This window comes from Neophocaena asiaeorientalis, unplaced genomic scaffold (genome assembly GCF_003031525.2).
Source record: "Neophocaena asiaeorientalis asiaeorientalis breed wild unplaced genomic scaffold, Neophocaena_asiaeorientalis_V1.1 scaffold89, whole genome shotgun sequence".
In the NCBI taxonomy this organism is placed as follows: Eukaryota; Metazoa; Chordata; class Mammalia; order Artiodactyla; family Phocoenidae; genus Neophocaena; species Neophocaena asiaeorientalis.
In genome coordinates, this window is record NW_020172592.1 from 6,653,628 (window position 1) to 6,660,575 (window position 6,948).

The following is a 6,948-nucleotide window of genomic DNA, read 5'->3' on the forward strand; positions in this document are numbered from 1 at the left end:
TTGCTTATACTAGGTGCTTAATAATATTTACTCACTGGTTGCTTCCCTATTAGCTACCTTTTCTTTAATCTCTTTTTAGGGTAATCTAATCAAAATGTTATACTCTTAATACTACTCCCATGCTACATATACGCGAGTTGTAATTTTTTTTCAAACTATGTGTCTAGTATCACGGCTTTGAAATTTTCTCTCCGTCTGGTGCACACCTATATTCTTCCAACTGAATTTACTGAAATGTCGCGTGTGTGTGGCGGGTTGGCAAAGGCAGTATTGTGCAGAGGCAATGATAGTGAAGTAAATTCTAATAAGGAATAAAAACGTGAGCTTTCTGTGGAGATACCTCGCTATATATGATTTTATTTCCAAATATGATGCTTTCGTCTATGCTTGTAGAGATTCTGTTTGAACGTTTTCAAGATCTTTTTCTCTCTTCTCTTCCTAAAAGTTCAGTGTACGATTTCCAGCTCAATAAAAAGATTACTCATTTGGTGGAGACATAATACATTCTGTGTAGACTCACACTTCTTAGAATGCCTCGGTCCCAGGGAGAAGTCACAAGTATATTAATGGCCTACTTTTCCTCTACCAAGAGAATCAATTTCCCCTTTGTTTCTAAGGAAGATCATTTTGAGGGTACTCACCACTATGTGGTAAGTGGCACTATAAAAACACTTTGGGGCTTCAGAAGAGAGAACACTGGTTTTAAAGTTATTTGTTCCATGCTGTCTAAGTTTATCCCTCTAAAGCTATATTCAGTTTTGGAATGCCACTTCTGCTTTTTGTTTCCCTAACAATCCATGTAAATGTTTCTACATACGAGCTTAGTGATCACCAAGCGGTAAAGGAACAGCAGTAAGTTGTGTTTTTAGCTGCTGATTCACCTCACTCTTGATTCTGTATTTTCTGGACTTGCCAAGTGTAACCCAGGAGCTGATTTCCTGATTCCTATCACTCTTCTACTGTCTGGCAGAACTTGCCTTTCAACGCTTGGGACTTGAAGAAACATTTGAGTGGGATGGTGAGTCTACCAAGATACTTGCTCGAGACTCTTAAGGAATCCTACACAAGGATGTCTTGGAACCAGATTGTAAGTGAACAAAGTGAAAACCTGTTCCTCTCTTGTGGTTATTTCAGCCTTTTCTATTTTTAAAGTAACCTTCACATATGGTACCTCCATATAAATCTAAATAGATTCCATATTGATGTATGCATGATTTGAGCTTACTTTTCATGATACAGCATAGTGATAAATTCACACTTAATTCTGCTGGCTTTTCAGATTGTTTTAGCAGGAAGGGGCTACTATATTCTAACAGAATGGCTCTATCATGTTAATGTATGCATTTAACTATCAGTATATACACTATTATATTCCTAGCACATTCTATTAATTATGGAAATCACTTTCATTTCCATACTGGAATTTACATGCCAGCAGCTTCTGGGGCTCAGTGGAATATCAGACCAGCATGTCACAGAACTCCCTTGTAGTGTGGGCGTTGACAGGGTTCTGTTGACATCACATTTGCAATGAAAATGTCTCATAAATGTGCACCCACATAGAACATTACTTATTTCAGTATTCACATAGGTCATGAATGTCAGAGATGAAAAGTTTCCTCACACTTACATTACTAAAATAAATTATTGGGAATATATAATCACACACATACATATGAATGACCTGAAAGATGTGTCTTAAATATTTAGAAAAGATGTCCAGATATAAAACTGTCACCTTTGGGTTCTCTCCTGTAACTCTATAATGCTTTTGTATTTTACAAGTCCTGTATAAAGGGTGGATGAAGACTGTAAATCAGGCAAGAGAATGGACTGGTCCAGAGGGGTCATAATAGGGGATAAGCAACAAGATCAAATGGGACCAGAGGAACATTAGGCTGAATATCACAACAAAGTTTTTGATAGGGAAAACTATTAGACTGTGAAATAGTCTTTCAAGGGTGCTAGAAGAAGTCATTACGTGAGCCATTTAAAATCAGACTGCCCTGAAGTACTCCAAAATACGGTGTGCTATGGGGACCAAGCCTACATTAGAAGAAGAAGGAGGGGGATGACCTAATAGTTTCTACCTTCTCCATGACGACTATGATTGTACTCATTTTATGTGTACAGTCTTGGTGGATAATCTTCTACAATTTTATGCTACTTCTTGGGAGCAATTTCAACAAATTCATGTAATGCAGAATTTAGCAGAGTCTCTGGAGAGACAAAAATGCACACTAAACTGAGTGTAAAATAGCAAAGTGAGACAACTATGGGTAAACATTACTACTTCCTTGGGGAGTAAACCCTGGAGAAAACAAGTCTTACCCTGGAACTCGGGCCGTATTCAAACATGCATAAATGCATACTGAGATTAGGTAGTAATTTGCTTTTGTTTAATGGTATCTTGGGACCATGTTGAGTGCAGGACAACAAAATGAAACATTTCATCCCCAAGATAACGGACTATATTTTGGCAGGAGGTAGCTACAAGCCTGGAGAAAGAAATCAAGGACCATATTGTGACTGATATCTATTAGAATGGACAAGAAAGAGAAAATGGTTTAATTTGATAAAAAGAGCTTGACATAAAAGGAGAAAGAGAAAAAGTTACCCAGGGAAGTTGTAAAAATGTGATTGCTGGGAATCTTTCAAGATAAGACTGTCCTCACTCTGTGTGGTTCTGGTTGATCACCTGTCATGAAGTAGAGAAGTGAGACAGGTGACCTTTTGCCAATTATCCTAGTTCTTTCATTCAATAAAAATATTAATTTAAGTTTGATAAAAAATAAAGATCACTGCATTTTATGCTATCTTTGCATTTGTTTAACTTAGCAATTTTAATTGCAGTGACATAAAATCAGAGGTGGGCTCATTTTGATGTTTGGTAATTGTGGGGGTAAATCACCTGACCTACCCTCGTTTCTTTTCATGTGTACACTCTGCAACTTTTAAAAAAGACCATAGGATATATTTTCATTATTTATAATATCTTCTTTTTTGGTAGCCTTCCATACCTTTTCTCAATGTATTGATTAGATATTTCTGAAGTCTGACAAATTCCATTCAATTAAATCAAGGGATGACTCTCTCTCCCTGTCTCCAAATTTAATCTGTTCCTTGTGTTGGCATACTTTTCTGCAAGTTGAGTTTCACATTTCCTTGGCGTGGATCTAGCTCACAGAACAAGAGGTTTTATGAGTAGGGTTTTGTTTTTTGGGAGGAGGGGCTTATCAATTCTACAATTTATTTATACCATTTATCATTCTCTTTAGCCCAATGAATGTAGATACTATGAAATTTTCATTGTCTTATTTGTGAAAATATAAATTTCAAGACTTCTCCTGTTTGCATCCTGAGCACCTGTGTTACTCTGAACAGAAATCAAGGCAGCCTTAGGGCAGGTCTATTCAAAATACCCAGGTACCTCCCGCTGGGTGATCAGAACTTGAAAGGATGAACAGCTAAAACCTACAGGTGTGAGAAATCTTTGTAAATACCAGACACTCACATGATGGAAGGGAATAGATCAGTTTATTAAAGCCTGGTGTATAATACTTCCAAAATCTATTCAAATTCTTTTGGGCTGTTTTGAGGAAAATGTGCATAGCACTATAGAAGTATTAACAAATAGAGTATCCTAAACACCTTTGGTAGGAAGTGTGTCATCTACCTGAGTTTAGGGTATTGGCAGTCTAAATGGTTTTGTCCTGCCTATATTACATATATTTACACGAACAATTAGAGTCCAGGTAACAGCCTTAAAATATGTGATCAGATAATCCAAAGCAGACTTAAATTTAGGAAAATGAATAATATTTCTCTACAAATCGATGCTTTGTTTTCTTCCAAAGAAACACGACATAGCACTACACTAATGAACACTTCTAAGATCATGTAGCACAGATAAATTTAAGGCAAGAAACTTAAAGTAATGAAGTGCTTCTGAGATCCTTAACTCACAGTAATCTCAGCTTTGACTATACTGATATGTAACCATCTCGCTGTGTAGGTCAAACATATCACTATTCAAATAACAGTATAAATAACTTTATTAGTAAATTAGCTGAGCACTTGAGCACAGACCATTAGAAGTATACAGTTTTATTGTCTGTTGTTAAAATTCACAGTGCTTTGAAATACTTAAAAGGCAGGGGCATGTCCCCTTAAGATATCTACCTGAGAGTGCTACACCTTTGGGAATCTACGTTTGCTAATCCAGGGAAGGAACTAGAAGGGAATCTAAATGAAATCCTTAAGAAACCAGCTTATTGGATCTATTTCCTGGTCTATTTCTGGATCGCGAATCTCCCGCCCTCTCTGTGTTATCTCACTGTCAGATAAGAAACTGGAACAGGATCGATGAAGAGATAGGCTCCCCGTCTGGCTTTTCGATTTTTTCGCTCAAGCCAAAAGGAGCAAAGGACATCGAGTTAGGGATCCTTGCCAAACCTGCTTGCAGGAGAGCAAACCTCTGGCCGCCTCTGGCAGCAGAGCGCCTCCCAGAAACGGCGAGGACCAGGTCCCACTGACCGCTGCCCACCTCGCCTGGCAACCTCGCACCCACAGGAAACCGCCCTTGAGGCAGCCAGTCGTCGCACGGTTTCCAGTGCACAAAGCGTACGGAATCCCCGATTAGAAACCTATCCTGAGCCCAGGGCAGGGCTGGAGGTGGTTGGCTCATGAGACTGCTCTCCCTGGGCGTCTGCGAGCGCTAGTTAGTCCCTCCACCTCTCCAGCCCTGGGCACCCTGACCGCAGATCTGTGCCCTGAGCTCTGCCTCCCTCCCGGAGACACAGACGAGCGCGCGCACACACAAACTCTCACTCACGCACACCCACCTTGCCTCTGGCCCCCATCCTTCCCACCCCCGGCAGAACGGTAGGGACTGGTCCGGGCTCTGCCTCAACTTTCCCGGCTGAGCCTGCGCCACGCGGCACCCGAGCCTCCGCGCCCTCACTGGGCGCCCTCCAGAGGGGCACGTCCTCCTCTGGGCCCCTTACCTCGAACCGCCAACTCCCGGCAGGGACTGGAGCTGACCGTGGTGGCAGCGGCGGCGGCCGAGCCTGCACCCGGGCTCTGGCTCATGGTTGGTCCTCCTCATTCGACACAAAAGAGGTAGCTTGCTGGCTTTGTCCTTTCCCAATCCAAGGGAGAACTTATTTTGCCCCCGAAATGGCCAACTTGTGCGCGCCGCTTCCTGTCACAGTGCCCCCTGCCCCCGCCCCCTCCAGGCTGCGTGCTGGACCACTGCCTGGTGGTAGAGCATCCAGGCTTCCGAGTCAGTGGGGAGTGGGAAAAGGGAGGGTGGGAGGAGAAGAGAGGCAGGAGGTTGGGAAAAGGGGGGACCCAGTGGTCTTCCGAGGAGGGGAGGGGAGCAGTTCCCAGCTGAGTGCCTCTCCTCTGTACAGGCAAACTCACTTCCCAGGCTTGGAAGCAACTTTCCTTCACCTTGGCCGGGCTGAATTCTTCGCATCTAATTGGGACTCTCGGCAGAGGCACGGACCTTCTGGCATTCTCTCCTCATTTTCTCTTTCTCCTTTCCTCCCTTTCCCTCTTCCTCCCTCCCTTAACAGGGGTGTATCTGCAGAGTCTTCAGTGAGCCAGGGTACCTAGACGAGCAGATTATTATACAGAAAGCCAGGGCGGTTTTGCTGGCGGCTTCACGTCTGTTTGAAAGCCTTAGGCAGTGCCTGCAAAGGTTGGTGAATTTCGGAGGGGTTGGGTGGAGGGGAGTGGGGCGGCAGGGAGGTCGTCGGCTCTAACTTTGAAGCTCTGCTAGAGCCCTTGGCCTGCGGGGGAACCTGGACTGTCAGCCCTGGAAGAACTCTCCTGTGGTCCCCGAGCAACCGGAGGACCGCATGCTGGAGGAGAAAGAGGGAGCGAGCCTGCGAGGCCGATGTGCAGCTCTGCCCCGCACGCTGCTCAGCTGCACATTGCGAGCCCCTGGAGAGGGCTTGTGCAGAACAATCTCTGGGTCAGGCGGGAGGGGGACGCTCCTGTTTCCTAGCAACCCTCATCAATCTTCTCGGGGTATCTCCCTCTGAAGGAATTCGATTGGACAGCCCCTGGAGGGAAGCCACGCCCCTTCAAGAATGCTGGGCTGCTGCTTTTTCGCATTCTCCCAAATTTCTTGGGTGGAATAAGATTACAGGGGAGTGCTGTATAATCTTCCCTCTTATCATCCGATGTTGCCACACCGCCCGCTTGCAACGACCCTACCGCCCCTCCCCCCCCATTAGTCCTTTTCTAGTCCTACTTGTGGTTAGCAGGCACAATGCTTTCTACAGAACATCTTCTTTCTTCTTAAAATTAAATAAATAAAAAGCTTAAATCGGTGACGTAGGCACAAAAGAGAAAAAGGCACACGGAAATAGCCTTAATAGGCTCCGAGCTGCAGATAAAATCCTAAAGGTAAAATTCCAGGCATCTTTCTATGTTTAGAAATACATTGTGTTTAATTTCAAAATCAAAACTTCACCGTCATTAATTTTTCCACCCTGATATACTAACTTTGTGTTCACCAAAGACTGAGTTATATGTAGCCAGAGACGATTAAACTTAATGCTTTCATGCTACATTTATTCTTTAATATTTAATGTTAACTTGTTAAACAACTGCTTGCTTTTGTAACCCAGCCAGAACATCTAAACTACAGAAACAGTTTTACCACTGATTCTTTTACAGAGCCAAGGCTATTTAGAAGACATGTGTGCTTGTATATTCCATTGTGAATGTCACTAAAAGTAGAAACTTGAATGTATTAAAAACTAAAATGTTATTAAATAGTGAAACTCTAAAAATGCTAGAAGTTCCCCTTCCGACACCATTCTTTGTGGAATGCAATAGGAGTGCCCAAGTAGAAGCAAAGTCACTCTTCCTTTGTATTTCATTACTATTATCTTACCACAAACACATTTGACTTTCATAAGAGAGGATTTCACA

At 42.9% G+C, this 6,948-nt stretch overlaps 1 protein-coding gene across 2 annotated transcripts in view; it reads right to left on the reverse strand.

Annotated features, from left to right (window-relative positions):
- GRM3 (glutamate metabotropic receptor 3) overlaps positions 1 to 5,166 on the reverse strand; it is a 228,053-nt gene extending 222,887 nt beyond the window's left edge. Inside the window, exon 1 of one of the 2 annotated variants that reach the window (XM_024738454.1) lies at positions 5,007 to 5,166. The gene's annotated coding sequence lies outside the window, so the exon portion shown is untranslated. The remainder of the gene's footprint in view (positions 1 to 5,006) is intronic. The other variant, XM_024738455.1, reaches the window with a different exon arrangement.
- Positions 5,167 to 6,948: the final 1,782 nt, after the last annotated feature.